The sequence below is a fragment of the Mustela erminea genome, chromosome 9, assembly GCF_009829155.1.
Source record: "Mustela erminea isolate mMusErm1 chromosome 9, mMusErm1.Pri, whole genome shotgun sequence".
Lineage (NCBI taxonomy): Eukaryota > Metazoa > Chordata > Mammalia > Carnivora > Mustelidae > Mustela > Mustela erminea.
This window is the reverse complement of record NC_045622.1, coordinates 55,251,551-55,268,719: the sequence shown is the minus strand read 5'-3', so window position 1 is coordinate 55,268,719 and position 17,169 is coordinate 55,251,551. Positions and strand designations below refer to the sequence as shown.

The following is a 17,169-nucleotide window of genomic DNA, read 5'->3' as shown; positions in this document are numbered from 1 at the left end:
TTTTCTCTTTCTCACACTCTCTGTCTCTTTCTCAAATAAATGAATGAAATCTTTTTAAAAAAAGAGAGAGATACTGGACCAAAGAATACATATATTTTAAATTTTAATAGATTCTTCTAGAATATTTTCCAAAGATATTATGGTATAATGTTATATGTTCACCAGCAATGTGTAATGCTGTCTTATTTCCTTACTCTCTAACAACAGCTAGCTGTTCTCAAAAATTAAAATAATTTTTGTCAATCATGTTTTGCAGAAATGCATCCTATTTTTTAAAAGTTAACATTCCCTAACAACTAGTGGGTTTGAGCATCTTTCCAGGTTTCCTGTCCATTTGCATCACCTCTTTTGTGAATTACCTATTCATATCATCTACCCATTTTTCTCTGTGGGTTGTTCATCTTTTACACATTCCACACTGTGACTAAAGTGGTCAATAAAGAATCAGGACTACAACCCAATCTCCCAACTTCCAATCCAGATTTTCTCTACTCTGAGCACTTTCTGAACTATTACATGTTTTTGTTGTCATTGTTGTGCTGTATATTTGTTATATTATATTATATTGTATTATATCATATCATATTATATCATGTCTCCTCTGTCATAATGTTAGAATAACTAGTTTGTTGAGCAAATTGATCTCACACTGCTCACTTCTGCAGGCAGAAAAACCTTATTTGCTCTCACCAAGTTTCTCTAAAGTTCAGTTTACTGAATAGATCTTCCCTTATTACTAAATGAAATCTTGGACAGATCGTATTAGGTTTTTTATTTTTTTGTTTTGGTCCTCAGGTAATGAGAGAACACCAAGTAGAAAGATGCGCCTTGTTTGGTTTGGAAGGAAGCAAGCATTTGTGTCAGAAACTGCATAGGGGACAGCCACTAAGGCTGTCATGACAAAATACAACAGACTGGGTCGCTTAAGCAACAGAAATTTATTTCCTCACTAATCTGGAGGCTGGAAGTCTGAGATCAAGATTCCAGCATGGTTAGCTTCTTAGCTTGCAGATGGCCACTTCCTCTCTATGTGCTCTCATGGCCTTCCTGCAGGGCATGTGCATGGAGAGAAAGGGAGAGCGTGTTCTCATGTCTCTTCTAGTAAGGACACTAATCCTATTGGATTAGGGTCCTACACTTATGACCTTACTTAAGCTTAATTTTACCTCCCAGAGGCTCCATTTCCAAACATTACTCACACTGGAGGTTAGGACTTGAACATAGGAGAGGAGGGAAACACAAACATTCAGTAAATGACAGGGAGCCACATGGAAAGTGTTGGGACTGGCCTCTAGGGTCTCAGAGTGGTCTCCAGCTGATAGTCAGCGGGAAAATGGGGACCTTAGTCGTACAATCATAAGCAACTGAATTCTGCAATAATCAGAGCTTGAAAGAGGACCCTAAGGCCCACAATCAACACTTTGAATTTAGCCTGGTGAGATCCTGAACAGAGAACTGAATCATGCCATGTGCAGACTTCCAGCATATAGAAACAGAGATAATAAATCTGTGTTGCTTTAAGTTGCTACATTTGGGGTGATTTGTTACACATCAATAGAAAACAAATATACTCCTTAAGAAAAAGAATCCAAAGTTATAAAGGGGCCTAAAGGGACCCTGAAACACAAGCTTTGTTAGTTTCAAGGTATATCCATCTCTGGCTCCAAGGAAGGAAGATGAGGAACACAGGCCATCAACTGCAATATGATGTCACCTGTTTAGGGTGGGTCAGATGTCCTAAACAAATTTGGAAGGCTTTGGCAGATCTTTTGGAGATCCTCCCTTAGAGCTTCTACCTGGAATTCCCTTAACAAGGCAAGGCCTCTCCTCTAGGTTAGCTCCTGAGTTTCTAGCAGTCCATCCTCTTTGCTGGGATCACTGTGCCCTCCATGCAATTCTTTGAGGGCAGGCAGCTCTTAAGAATATCCCAGTCAATGCCCTTCTTCTAAGTCCACATCAGTCCCTAGAACACACCTGTCTTGCCCCATAGCTAGAGGGAGAACAGTTAGCTCTAACACAATCATCTCTCTCCTTGTTTTACAAGTTTCTTTCTTTAAAAAAAAAAATATATATATATATATATATTTATTTGAAAGAGAGAAAGTATGAGTGGAGTAGGGAGGAGCAGAGGGAGAGGGAGAAGCAGAGTCCCCACCAAGCAGGGAGCCCAATGTGAGGCTCAATCTCAAGACCCTGGAATCATGACCTGAGTTGAAGGTAGAGTCTTTTTTTTTTTTTTTTAAGATTTTACTTATTTGTCACAGAAAGTGAGAGAGAGAGAGCACAAACGCGCAAGCAGGCAGAGTGGCAGGCAGAGGCAGAGAGAGAAACAGGCTCCCTGCTGAACAAGGAGCCCAATGTGGGACTCAATCCCAGGGCCCTGGGATCATGACCTGAGCCAAAGGCAGCGGCTTAACCCACTGAGCCACCCAGGTGTCCCTGAAGGTAGATTGTTAAACAAACTGAGCTACCCAGGAACCCCTGTCTCACAGGTTTCAATCAGTCCCTCATCACTAAGTTCCTCAAACTTGTGTCAAATTATGTCTTATGATCCCCAAACTCGAGAATCATGTGTCAAGTTCTCTGAGTGGTTTTCTGGAAGTCTTCTATCTCCCTTGGCTTAAGGAAAGAGGAGAATATACCCTTTGCCCCAAGTACTGATGGCTATTCAGGAGAAAGACCATGGGTGTGGGATTCAGGAACTCTGAGCTCTAGTCTGACTTATTATGCCCTTGGGAAACTTTCTTTTCCATTCTGGACCTTTGTTCCCTGGGTCAGTTAAATGATGATGCTGGAGTGGATTCACACATTTATTCAGTAAATGATCATTGAGCCTCTACTGCATGCCTGGAACTGTTCTGGACATTGGGAGTCAGCAGAAAACAAACAAGATGGCCTCTGGGGGCCCTTCCAGCCTTCACATGCTTCTCCCCACCCACTTCCCACTCATCCCTCAGTCCCATGGACAGTCAGTCCTGGCCTCCCCAATGACCACCCTTTCTACCCCAGCAGAGTATAACCTCCTCTTGCTGGGACCTTTGATGGAACTAAGGCTGAGCATTCTCTGAAGACAGCCTTGCTGTTCCTCTCTGTTACTGCCCATTAATCTGGTCTGTATGGACTGGAAGTGCTCCCTGACCAACGACAACGGAAAGGTTTATTTGTAGCGATCAGGAAGTCCCCCATGACCCCTTTCCATCCAGGAAGCCCCAGGAGGAAAAAACAAAAGATGAAACGCTGGCTGACTTCCCAGCTTCCAAGTGTTCAGCAATACTCTTGTCTGGAGGGTCCCTTCTGCCCAGCAGACTGTGACCTCCCTCAGAAACTCCTTCCTTGTCATTGAGCCCCAGGCCCTTAGTTCCTTTCCAGAGGATCCAGAAGGACTTAGGTGACGTAAAAGAGGTATAAGAAATGAAGATTGTCTCTCTGGGAAAGGATGCATGGTGTCTTATCCTAAGCTAAGTCTCCGTTTCTGGGAGGGAGGGAGGCTGAATTCAGAGTGGGAAAAATATTCTCAGTGGTTAAGGAAGCAAGTGAGTCACCTGCTCTGACCTTCATCTATGCCTTCCCATGGCCAGGGTAGTTTCAGAGAGTGGGTGAGAATGGAAGTGGTTTCCTTTTTTTTTTTTTTTAAGATTATTTATTTATTTATTTGACAGAGATCGCAAGTAGGCAGAGAAGCAGGCAGAGAGAGAGGAGGAAGCAGGCTCCTTGCTGAGCAGAGAGCCCGATATGGGCCTCGATCCCAGGACCCCGAGATCATGACCTGAGCCGAAGACAGAGGCTTAACCCGCTGAGCCACCCAGGTGCCCCATGGAAGTGATTTCTAATCCTCAATTTTTCCTTGCTGAGTTATTTGGGAATCCTTACCTGTGACCTTGCCTTCCATCCATCACTCTTCTCCCAACAGCTTAGCTAACCTGCCTGAAGGAAAGTTAACATCGATAGGATATCACCTTTTTAGGAACCCAGGGCCTGTGCTTAAAAGTGCCTCATGCTTGGTTTAACACTCTGCTGTTACTCTTCAAATTCTTGATAATTTCTGAACAAGAAGCCCATGTTTTCATTTTGCACTGGGCCCCACAAATTGCACAGTGGGTCCTGGTTGAGAGTGTCCCATGTGTTAGGGTCTAAGCCAGGTACTTGACATACTTGTGTCATTCCGACTTCTAACTGTGCTGAACTAGGGATTGTTCGCTCCTTGTTACCACTGATGAAATTTAAGCTTAGGTAAATACTTTGCTGAAGGCTACTTACCAGCTAGCTACAGGGTGGAGTCAGGATCCAAACCCAAATCTGACTCCTGAGTTAGTGCTCCTTCTGGTCCACAGCTGTCTACCAGAAAAAAAATGCTTTTACTTCCACTATATGGGAGAGCTGAGTCTGGAGAAGCGATTAAGGAGAGTTAGGTGGGAGTGGGATGAAAGGATTTGACCAGAGCTAGAACTTCTTTCTTTTTAATAATATTTATTGATTGATTGATTTGACAGAGATCACAAGTAAGCAGAGAGGCAGGCAGAGAGAGGGGAGGAAGCAGGCTCCCTGTGGAGGAGAGAGCCCAATGTGGGGCTCGATCCCAGGACCCTGGGATCATGACCTGAGCCGAAGGTAGAGGCTTTAACCCACTGAGACACCCAGGCACCCCATTTTTTTTTTAAGATTTTTTTTTCAGAGCTAGAATTTCAAGCAAGCCCTGAGTATATGTTTTTCGAGAACAACCCACATGCAGATTCCCAGTCAAACATCCTCATTCACACTCCAACTCTCACACACACATACACACACATGTTCATATCTACACACAGCACCAGTCCAGAGCCTGCCTTCCAAAGCAGTTCAATTATGTGTGTCATTACAGTGTCCTAAAGTGTCAACACCACAAGGACCCCTAGGAAAGCACCTCATTTGCTAATCTGATTCCCTCACTTGACAGATGAGAATGCCCAGAAAGGGAAGCTCAGAGAAGTGCAGAGAGGGAGGAGATGGTCCAGGTCACACACTTCACTAGTGGCAGAGATGGGACTTTGTGCCGGCCTCCTAACTCTAGATCCAAGGGCACGGCATAGGATGAATCGATGGGAGGTAAAGTGGGGTAACTACAGAAGTATCTGAGCAGAACGTAAGTATGATCCTGAGCTTAACCAGGCTTTCCTTCCTCCTGACCATCCTTCCTCTGCACCCCAAGCAAAATTTACCCACCATTATCTGAGAAATACTTTGCTTCTGACCCTGGCTGGGCACAGAAATCCCCACCTCTGTATCAGTATTTATAGTAATGCTATTGCTTAAGACCCAAAAACACCTGCTTTAAGGGGTCAAGTGGTTTGGATTAACGAGGTTGACTGTTCTTTCATTGACAAGCAAAACAAAACACAAAATCAAAATATAAACAGGATAAGGCTTCAGGGCTTAATTACTCTATAGAAACAGAAGAGTTCCTATGAAGTAAAAGCAAAACAAAGACCTGCCAGGGACTGCCCTGAAGGAACAGGTGACCTTAGGCTCATCCATTTTTGGGCCTTCTCTGGGAAACCTCCCAACACCAGCCTCTAAGACCAGACTGGGCTTGAGCTGGAGTCACGCCGCTACAGGGCATGGTTTTGATCCACTTTGAAGATCTTTCTCCTCCCATGTTTCCTCTGGACAGATCTGGGTTCAACTTTGACTTTGCCATTTACTAAATGTGATTTGGGGCATGTTGGGACAGTCTCTCCAAGCCTCAGTTTCCTAATGTGTAAAATGGGCATGGTACTCAAACCTGTGTCTCAGGAGATTCCCGTGTGGGTCTTTCAGTGGTAAACCTGTGGTGTCCCACCCAGACAAACCAGGAAGGCTGGTCACGTTGAGCTATTGGGGAGGCAATGCTGAGGAAGGATTTCTCCAAGGGGCTGGCACACTGTGATTGCTCCTATAGTAATTACTATCCTTTTCTCTTACCTAACACATTCTTTTTAAAGATTTATTTATTTGTTTGTTTATTTTAGAGAGAGAGCACACCCCAGTGTGGAGTGGGTGGAGGGGTGGAGGGACAGGGAGAAGAAGAGAATCCTCAAGGAGACTCCCCGCTGAGCTGGGAGCCCTAGGCGGGGCTCAAGGCAGGGGGTCAATCTCAGGGCCCTGAGATCCTGACCTGAGCTGAAATCAATAGTCAGAAGCTTAACTGACTTAGCCACCCAGGCACCCCCTTACTTCAAACATTTAAAGAGACCTTCTGTTTGCCCTACCTTGTGTTAAGCACTGTTAAGAGAATTTATAAGCATTCATAAAGTTCATTTTATATTTGCAGGGCATTTTCATACCTATTTTCTCATGTAATCTTTACAGCATCCCTCCGAGGGAGGGAAAACTCAGTATCCCTATTTTATAGGTAAGATAACTGAAGCTCAGAAAGAGCTTGGCTAATAATAGGTTGCTATGGACTCAATTTGTCCCCCCAACCAGTTCATATGTTGAAATCCTAATCCCCATAGTGAAGGCATTTGGAGGTGGAGCCTTTGGGAGGTAAATAGGTTTAGATGAGATCATAAGAGTGAAGCTTCTCAGGAAGGATTAGTACCCTGACAAGAAGAGACTAGAACTCTCTCTCTCTCTCTGTGTCGTGTGAGAATGCCACAAGAAGGTGGCAATCTGCAAACCAGAAAGAGGTCTGCAAACCAGAAAGAGGCTCTCATTGGACCGCTCAGCTTCCAGAACTGTGAGAAGTCAAGGTTTTTTTAAACCCGCCAGTCTACATTTTTTGTTACAGCAGCCTGCGCTAACTGATGCGTAAGGGAAGGGCTAGGATACAGATTAAGTCCCTTGGCTGCAGAGCTTAAGGATTTTCACGTCATATCACACTGTCCTATTATCCTTCTCCATCCTCGTCCACAGAGGCTGGTGATAGGTCGCATTTCTTCTTACCTTTATAAAAAGGATTCTTTGCTGTAAACAGGAACCACATTCTGTCTTATTTAAATAGAAAAGGAAAGGCACCTGGGTGGCTCTGTTGGTTCAGCCTCTGGCTTTGATTTCAGCACGGGTCATGGTCTCAGGGTCCTGGGATTGAGCTCCATGTTGGGCTCCCCACTCAGTGAGGAGTCTGCTTGAAATTTTCTCTCTCCCTTTCCCTCTGCCCTTCCCCCCACTTTGCTCATGCATATTTTAGGGCACTCTAAAATAAAAATAAATAAATCTTTAAAACAAAAAAACAGAAAAGAAATTGTTGAAGGGATGTTAGGTTGCTCACAATTTCCTGGAGGGCCAGAGAAGCTTTCACCCCAGGATGAACTCCCCAATTCACCATATAGACCTGGCCCAGTAAACATGACAGCCACTGTTGCAGGGAGTGGGTTCCACTGCCTGCACATCAAGATGACTAATGCCAGATTCTGGACTCTGCCACTTCAGCTGCTGCCTCTGCTGCCAGCCATGGCTCACACTGATTCTGCACACCCCTGCTTCTTTGCCTCACTAGCTTCTAGTTCAAGGTTGGCCTAAGGCAGGTCCATCTGACTGGCCAGGTTTGGGTCATGTGCCATGCTTTAGTTGCAGGGGTTTCTGGGCAAGTGAGTTTGGCATTTTCAGTTTCTATAATGGGAAGCTGACTCTGTGTATCTCATAAGATGGGACCTCTCCAAACATGAAAATGTCCTAAAACTCCGCAGCCCAAAATAATTACACGTGTTTGTTAACCCATCCCTTCTCCACTTTCTCTGTAACTCTAGACCAACCACCCCAAACTCCAAATTTTATTTTGTCTCAATAGACCATACTAAAGGTATCCCAGCTGTTGTGAATTCATCCAGAATGGAGTCCAGAGTTCTTTAAAAAATTTGTGCTTTTACACAGATGTGTTAATGCAGGTCTTCCAAGAAGCAGAGCCAAGAGGAGATTAAACATGCGAGGATTTTGCTCATATAACAACATGTGGGAAAAAGAAAAATGAGAAAGGAGAGGTTGGTTGAACCATAAACCCTCCATGCAATTCTGACCCTAAGTAAGCAGAAAGGGAGGGAAGTTTGGGTAGAAAGTATCCTAGACAACTTTTAAAGAAGTTTGAGCTGTCATGAAGCCAGAGTTCATTGTCAGAGGAGTCTGTGTCCCTCAGGAATATGTTTGCTTAGTCTCCCTGCTACACACAGTCCTTGGATAAAAGGTGGTGTGGTATCAGCACAAACGGGTGGTGGATTCTACATGGGGCCCTTGGTCTATTATTATACTCCTATAGTTGGAGATCTGCAAGGCAGCTTTTCATGGTCTTATATGTGCTCTTCTCTCCACCTGCAACACCTCTTTTCCAACTTTTTCTTTTTGGCTAACTCCTTTTGATCTTTAAAAAAAAAAAAAAGTCTCAAACCTGGGTGAAGTCCTCCCTGAAATCCCTAGTCACAATGCTCCCATAGCATCTTCTAGCCAGCAGTCTCCCTACAGCCACTGAGCTCCTTATAACTATCTATTGAGATGCCTGTTCTTTCTAAACAAAGCCCCTTGAAAGCAGGAGGCATTGCTGCACCCCTAGCATTTACATCAGTACATATTGGGGGGTTGAGTGAGTGAATGTGTAGATGGGAGAGTTGGTTATCAGGGTCCTGTTCTTACTTAAGCAGTTCTGACAAGGTCTATTCAATTTCTCCTTGCTCATCTCCATCTCTGTCCCTGTCCATTGCCACTGCTACCACCCTAGTTCTTTGCTGTCAGTAACATCTAGACTATAGCAGCTACCTGCTCACTGAGCTCTTTGCAACACTGTCTCTTCCATTTCATCCTCTACACAGTACCCAAGTGATATTTTGAGATAAAATATCCATCAATAGTTCTCTACGAAAAAGAAGGAAGTCTGAACTCTATGGCCCCTTATGATCTGGCCCTTGGGGACTTGTCCAGCCCCTCTCTTGCTGTGTGGTCTCACACCCCAAGCCTACACCATAGTGTTGCCCATGGTTTCCTCTAATATACTTGGCTAGTCCATGCCCTGATTTCCCTTGTTCTGCTTAGCAAGGCACCAACCCACTTTTTAAAATTCTAATTTAATTAATTAATTATTGTTATTATTATTTTTTTTTTTTACCAACCCACCTTTTGAGTTTCTCTTCGAAGATTCTCCTCTGCAAAGACTTTCTAACCTTTGTCCCAAGGAGAACTGACCAATCCATTATTTGTGCCTGTTTCCCTCCTTACACTTTTAGCCTGGGTCCCATAACCCTCCATTTTTTCTTCTGCTTGCTACTTGAGTGCAAGGTCAATGTTTTATTTGTTTCTGATTCTACAGGGCTTAGCATAGGGCCCTCAAAAGAGTTTTTAGGTACTTGGTAAGTGTTTACAGTGACTGCAGGCATAAACAAATGAATATTTGAAGGACAGGTTAATTGATATATTTGCATTTTAACTGGGATTATATATATGTCTGGAGGCCTGATTTTTTATTTTTGTCTGTTGTTTTGTTGGTTGGTTTGCCTACTTGCCCAATTCTAAACCCCTTTCTTATATTTGGAGAATTCTCCACCTTAGGATTCTTGGAGAAAGGCAGATCTTGTCTCCCTATTATAGAAGTAAAAAAGGCCAGATATTTGCTTTCCAGCTCTCCCTTTCAGTTAGGATATGCATATTGATTTAGACCCTATTAATCAGGTACATTCTCCTAGAACTTAGAATAAGACACTTGTACTGCAAAGAAGCAGGGATGATGGAGTTTGGCAGTGGTGGGGGCTGGGGCAGCAACATCCAGGTTTCAGGGCAGCAAGGCCAGCAGAGTGAGTGGTGGCCTCGGGGTCCAGTGTTCAGGGCAGGGGTAGAGATGGCAGTGGTGTCCTTACTGAATTAGTTCTGTAACATGGTAGATTAGGGATGAGGTTGTTCCTGCCCTGACTCCCTTTGCTTCTGCCAATTATTCTAATACTTTTATTGAGATGTAATTCATATACTATACAATTCATCCATTTAAAATATACAATTCATTTTCTAGATTATTCACTGATGTGTGCAGCTATCACCATAGACAATTTTAGGACATTTTTATCATCCCTAAAAGAAACCTCATTCTCTTTAGTTATCACTCCCACCCCTCCTGCTTCTCCCTCCCTATGCCTGTCCCCAGCCTTGAGCAACTGCTAATCCACTTTCTGTCTATAGATTTCCCTATTTTCCCTATTCCCCATTCTATATCCCTATAGAAATCCCTATAGATTTCCCTATTCCTTTCATATGAATGGAATCACATAGTATATAGTTAGTTGTGACTGGCTTGTTTCATTTAGCACAATTTTTTCAAGTTTCATCCATGCAGTATCTTGTGTTAGTGCTTCATTCTTTTTTTTTTTATGACTGAATAATATTCTACTGTGTTCCATATCTTGTTTATTCTGTCAACAGTTGATAGACATTTGGACCTTTTCTACTTTTTGACCATTATGAATAATACCACTACAAACATCTGTGTACAAGTGTCTGTGTGGATATATGCTTTCATTTTCAGTCAATTTTTTGAGCCTAATTCTTCAGGCTTTCTGGTGACTCTATGAGCTATAGAAGATCATTCTAACAAATTTATTTCTTATTCAAATCAGCCAGTGTTGACTTCTGTTATTTATAACCATGAGGTTTTTTATTCCTTTTCCTTTGAGACCAAGTTCTTAACCCCAGGACAAAAGGGTTATTGTTGGCTACTATGATACACTTCTAAGTCTCAAGTTCAGCTTTCTCTATACTTTAATGGAGATATTGAGATCCAAAGGGAGAAAGTGACTTGCCAGTCAGTGGCACATCTAGGACTAAAATCTAGGACTTCCCATCACAATTTAAATTCCCCCTTTGTACTATGCTTCCTTTCATCAAGTCAACAAGTGTTTGTCAAGCTCTGTGGTCATAGGATATATGGAAGAAGCAGAGGATAATAGAGTCCAAAGACATGATTTGTATTCCCAGTTTTGCCATTTCCTTCCTTTGTGACCTTGGACAGTGTTCCTAATGTCTCTGGGCGTCAGCGAGCCCATCCATAGAAGAGGGGAAGGATCCTGGGGAAGAGGTTGAATTAGACAGAATCTCAAGCACCTACAGCCTCTGTAAGGTGCTACTGTTTTACTTACTCTGTTCTATTTTTCTCGGTTATAATCTATTCGCTCTTAATTACAGTTTACAGCAGCAACATTTATCTGCTTTAAGAAGAATAAATCCTGTTGATGTTTTCGTCATCTTGTTGCCTTTTCATCTTGCATCTTTTCCACAGTCATCTTCATTCTTATATTGCTTTATTTTCATAATGGCATTTCAGGTCACATACTTTCAACACAGACAACACTGTGCTTACTTCATTTTCACAAAAACTCAGTTCTTTCCCCCTCTTTTTCTGAAACTTGTGGTCCTCCCAATCTAGCTCTTTCTTCCTTCTATTGAATACATGGCCAAGAAATATTTCACTTATAAGAGAAAGGGTTTAAGAAAAATAACACAGCAAGTACTTGGACCAATGGCAAAATGTCCTTGGCAGATGTCAGCTAGATGCTTGAATTAATAAATAAGACCAGAAATCTGATTTTTAATGTGAAATCCCCTGTTCTTTAAATTGGCAATAAATTCAATTTAAAGATTGACTTTCCTAGTGTTTTGTAATTAGTGTTGAGATCCTAGTCAGTGTTACTCTTCCTGTGAGAAGGAGCACCAGCGCCTCCTAATGGGAGATGACAAAGGAACAGTGACTCTGCCATCTGCGGCTCATGGACTGTCCATATCTGCCAGGCCTTTTTTTTTTTTAAGATTTTATTTATTTATTTGACAGACAGACATCACAAGTGGGCAGAGAGGCAGGCAGGGGTGGGGGAGCAGGCTCCCTGCCAAGCAGAGAGCCCGATGCATGGCTCGATCCCAGGACCCTGAGATCAGGACCTGAGCTGAAGGCAGAGGCTTAACCCACTGAACCACCCAGGTGCCCCTGCCAGTCCTTTATTAGGGTTTGAGCACTACCCTCTGAAAGGGTCAGATCTGGAAGGCTTTAGTTCTGGACCCCTTGTTTTATGAATGAGTGTCTGAGGTACAGGGAGGTCTTTCTTCCCAAAACCCAGAAGCTGCCTAGCCAGCTCCTGGATAAAATGCATGAATAGAATCTGTGCTCTGGTAAGCATGAGGGATGTACTGGCACAGAGCCCAAAGTTTGGCTAGAGAAGGATGTGGGGAAAGGAGAAAGGAGCAGGAGATACCAAAGGAAATTGGAGGCTGTTGCAAAACTCTGGGAATGGGGACAAGGGCTAAGGGGCGGAATTACCAAAGTCCACGAATGAGTGACATTTTATGCTACCAGATTAATTTTTATAAAACTTTGGTTTGGTCATTCATTAACTCCAGCCAATTTTGGCTTCATAATGATACCAGACACAAGCCACTCTGTCACTGTGTGGACACTGAATGCCCTTCCTCGTACCCAGCCTTCTCCCCCACGTGTCTATCAGGAATTCTAGGCTGAATGGGGTTTAAGAAGTCCCAGTGTAAGTCCCACATTCAGTTATTTTCTGGTGTGTGAGCTTGGAAAAAGTCACTAAACATCTGGGACTTTAACTTTTCCATCTGTAGTGTACCCATCTGAAGAGTGGTTCCTCCCATGAGGCAGTTCTGCTGAGCCTGTGTTTTCACTTGGTCTTTCCTCTAGTTGTGTCTGTTGTCTGAATTTACTCTTCTTACACAGATACCAGTCTTACTGGATTAAGGTCCACCCTAATAACCCCATTTAAACTTAATTACCTCTTTAAAAACCATTCCAAGGTACTGGGGGTTAGGACTTCAATATCTGGTTGGGTTTGGAGGGGGGACACAATTCAGCCCATAAAAAAATCCATACACAAATAACTAACATTATAGGACCCATCTATATGAAAAGACAAAATTATAAAGACAGAGAACAGATGAGTGGTTACCTGGAGTCGGGGATAGGAACAGGGATTCATTATATAAGTGGGGAATGAAGGCACATAGGAATATTTTGAGGGTGATGAAAGCATTCTAAAATTGGGTTATTGGGTTTTTTTTTAAGATTTTATGTATTTATTTGACACAGAGAGAGAGATCACAAATAGGCAGAGAGGCAGGCAGAAGGAGAGGAAGAAGCAGGCTCCCTGCTGAGCAGATAGCCCAATGCAGGGCTCGATCCCAGGACCCTGAGATCATGACCTGAGCTGCAGGCAGAGGCCTTAACCCACTGAGCCACCCAGGCACCCCTGGGTTACTGTTTTAAGTGGCGGGTAATATCATCAGATCTGTGTTTTAGAAACATCAACCTGGGGGTAGGCACCTGGGTGACAAAGTTGGTTAAGCATCCAACTCTTTTTTTTTTTTTTAAGATTTTATTTATTTATTTGACAGAGAGAGAGAAGGATCACAAGTAGGCAGAGAGGCAGGCAGAGAGAGAGGGGGAAGCAGGCTCCCTGCCAAGCAGAGAGCCCAATGCAGGGCTCAATCTCAGGACACTGAGATCATGACCTGAGCTGAAGGCAGAGGCTTAACCCACTGAGCCACCCAGGCACTCCAGCACCCAACTCTTGATTTCCACGCAGGTCATGATCTGGTTGTGAGATCAAGCATTTCTAATAAAACTCTCAACAATCTATAAACAGGATAGAACACCACAAATTTGATAAAGGGTATCTAGGAGATACAGCTAACGTAATAGTTAACGTAACAATGAAAGACTAATGAGCTGGGCATGGAATCTGCTTGGGATTCTCTCTCTCCCACTTTCCCTCTGATCCCCCCCACCCCCATCTTTCTAACAAAAGAAATATAAATATTATCCTGGAACTTGTGTTAATGATGGCCCATGGTGCGAGATTAGAGTAGAAATTAGGCTGGAGAAGATGAAGATGAATGTGAATTTCCTTAATAAGCAGAAAAACAAGTTAAGGAAAGCAGACCAATGAAAAGGATGTCCTGAAATTGAACAGGTACAGAGAAATCAAAGGTGTGATGGAGTCATCTCCTCATGGACAGAGAAAGGGGAAATGAGGATAATTTGTTTGGGTAAAGTTTACCTCTTAATTTTGTTTTTACTCCAGAGTCTTAGAAGAAAATACTGAAAAGTAAGATTATTCAAATTAGTCAATCCATGGAGTATTTACTAGATAAAAATTACTAGATAAAACATTGTGTATGAAGTTTATATATATAGGAATGTATGAAGCCTCCCTTTGGGGTCTCCAGCAGCAGTACTCTTTGCAGCTCTCAAGCATGTTTAGGATCTATGCTTGGTCCTAACTTATGCCCGTAAAAGTGCCTCCCCTCCAACCCACGTCATTTCTGTTCACTGGGCCTCTGAAGGAAGCTGGATTTTCCCAGTTAGTTTATCAGCAATGCTCACTGTGATAACAGACTATGTAATACTTTGAATGGTGGAAGGGAAGGTAGACAACACCTTCCACAAACAATATTTTGTGGATCAACATAAGAGGATTATAGAATAGAACAATATTTAATTCACTTTTATCCATCCATTGATTCATTCAGCCATTCAGTTACCAGTCAATGCATATTTGCTAAAGGCCTCTCCTCTGCCAGCTGTGGCCACTCTGGGGGCTGAGAATTCAGGGATGAAAAAGCTTCAAGGAATTTCCATTCCATGGGAACTGAGGATCTACCATATGCCCTCCTGCAGATTCTGGTCTGAAGTTTCTGGGGGATCCCTACTGAGGATGGTCCAGATGGAAAAGACCCCAGAACGCCTGTCATACTTTTTTTTTAAGACAAATGTCCTCCATCACCTCCCACCCCTATTTCTTGGGTAGATATGTTGTGAAGTTCATGACCACCCTCACTCCCAACCATCTTTTCATTTCCACATGGCAAGTTGGCCAGAGTTGTCCTTACCCTCCATCTTTAGTACCTCTTCTTACTTTTCCTCCCTCCTAACTCACTGTCATCTGGCTTTTGTGCCTCTTGCTTCTGGGGCCCGTGTCATTGGAAACCTCCTGACTGCCAAATCCAATGCTTTCCTCTCAACCCCTACCCAACACCATTTCAGGGAAGCATTTGACACTGTTGCAAACTACCTCCTTCAAAATCACATCTTTTTTTCCCACACTGAGCCCTCCCAGTGCTCCTCTTCTCCCTCAGTTTGGTTTTTAGGCCTCTTCTTCTTTGTGTGTTCTTATCTGCTGATGTTCCCTAGGATTCTACCTTCTGCTCTGTCCCTGGGTGATCTACTCCCCTCTGAAGGCCCATCTAGATGTTGTGGACCCCTAGTCTAACTCTGTTTCTGAGCATCTTGTATTCTACTGTATTCATATATACATAGTGGGCTCATAGAAGGAATTCATTCAGTGAGTGACTTAGGAATGAGTAAAGGAGCACCTGTCCAAGAAAACTGTCCATGGTTGCCCAGTATCCTGAAAAAGATAATGATACTCTGAGATAGATTTGTTTGTTTGTTTGTTTGTTTGGGGGGGAAAGGTCAAAGGGAGAATCTTCAGCAGGTTCCCCACCCAGCACAAAGCCCAATGTTGGGCTCCATCTCATGACCCCGAGACCTTGACCTAATCCAAAATCAAGAGTCAGACACTTAACCAGCTGAGCTAACCGGGTGTCCTGATAACCTAGATTTAAAAGACCAGCTCCTAAGATAAGCTTAGCAAACCAGGCTCAACCATTTAGGAATTACAGAATGGAGAATTGTTAAGAGCATCTGTAACGATGTGGGAAAATTTGAAGGTAGTGTTGTAGATGAGCTCCGGTAACTTATGGCTGTGTTTAAACCACGAGGAAGTAGAAACTATGATTAAGGCAAAGCCAAACAGAATAGTTGCAGAGAGAGAAGCAGTGATACCTAGGAGTGACCACCCTCACTCCCAACCACGAGACAATGAGGCAAAGAGAGCAGTTACTATCTCCACCGGGTCTAGAATGACCTTTGCACCCTCCTTTACTCCATACCAAAGCTGAGGTCACGTGACATTTCCACCGGAAGTTTCCCTAACCAGCAGTGCTGGAGGCCAGAGAGCAGGGGTCTCTAGAGAAGGATCATGTTTCTTTCTACCTCTGAATGCCAAGCTTCCCTCACTTACCCCTTCCTGTCCCCAATTTAATAATTCAGAAATGGTGTGCTTAGGACAAAACTTCCCATAACCAATTTCCAATTATCTTCACTTTTGCCCTCACCCCCTGGTTTTAGGTAATTTTGCCACAAGCATCTTTGTCACATAACTAATTGGCTGTAAGGCAATATTGTCACACACAAAAAAAGGTAAGTAGTTGATTGTTTGGTTTGACAGTTTGTTGGTTTCATTCCACTGGTTGAGTTTGGTCTCATTTCTCCATTAAAGCAGTACTCCCGTTTTTACATTGTATGAATCTCAGCACTCATAATGGACTATACAGTGGCACAGAGTTTTGAACCCACATTTCCCATAGAATTTTGTAATATCTATAATGGACATTTGGCAATATGCCAAGAACAAACAACAGTGTAGAAGGCTTTCACAATGCAACACAAAGTTCAATTACAGATATGCACCCTACTCTTTGGAAACTGGTACCTCTCTTCATGAAGGAAGAAATTTTAGCAAAAAACATTTGATGTTCAGTGAGATGAATCAACAAGCAAAAAATATATATATATAATATTGTGAATGAAAGACTTTGAAGACAAATGTTTAGGTATAATCCACAAAATAAAATCAAGTTATTTACACAGCACGGCCATGAATCTACATTATGCATTTTAAATGTATTCATATATTTCTTATTTTGCCATAAGATCCTTTTAATTTTGTTATTCATTTTTTAAAAAAGATTTATTTATTTATTTGACAGACAGAAATTACAAGGAGGCAGAGAGGCAGGCAGAGAGAGAGGGAGAAGCAGGTTTCCCACTGAGCAGGGAGCCCTACATGGGGCTCCATCCCAGGACCCTGGAATCATGACCTGAGCCCAAGGCAGACACTTAATGACTGAGCCACCCAGGTGCCCCAATTATGTCCTTTATAATGAATGTCCCTTTTTTATTTTTTTGTGATTTTATCTTTTATGACAAAATTGCCTTTAGGCTAATTAGTTATGTGGCCAAAATGTTTGCAGCAAAGATGCTTACCGCAAAAATATGGACACACACTCCTCCAAAGCCCCCAAAGGGATGGAGAAAAGAAAATCATATACAAAGCAATTGCAAGATGGGAGGGTGAGGGGATCTTCTTTTTCTGGGTGACTGAGGCAACAAAGGTA

At 42.8% G+C, this 17,169-nt stretch overlaps 1 protein-coding gene across 2 annotated transcripts in view; it reads left to right on the top strand.

Annotated features, from left to right (window-relative positions):
- Positions 1 to 6,548: 6,548 nt before the first annotated feature.
- The window catches only part of POLD3 (DNA polymerase delta 3, accessory subunit), a 121,561-nt gene continuing 110,940 nt past the window's right edge, over positions 6,549 to 17,169 (top strand). For both annotated transcript variants that reach the window (XM_032357823.1, XM_032357824.1), the window contains exon 1: positions 6,549 to 6,694. The gene's annotated coding sequence lies outside the window, so the exon portion shown is untranslated. The remainder of the gene's footprint in view (positions 6,695 to 17,169) is intronic.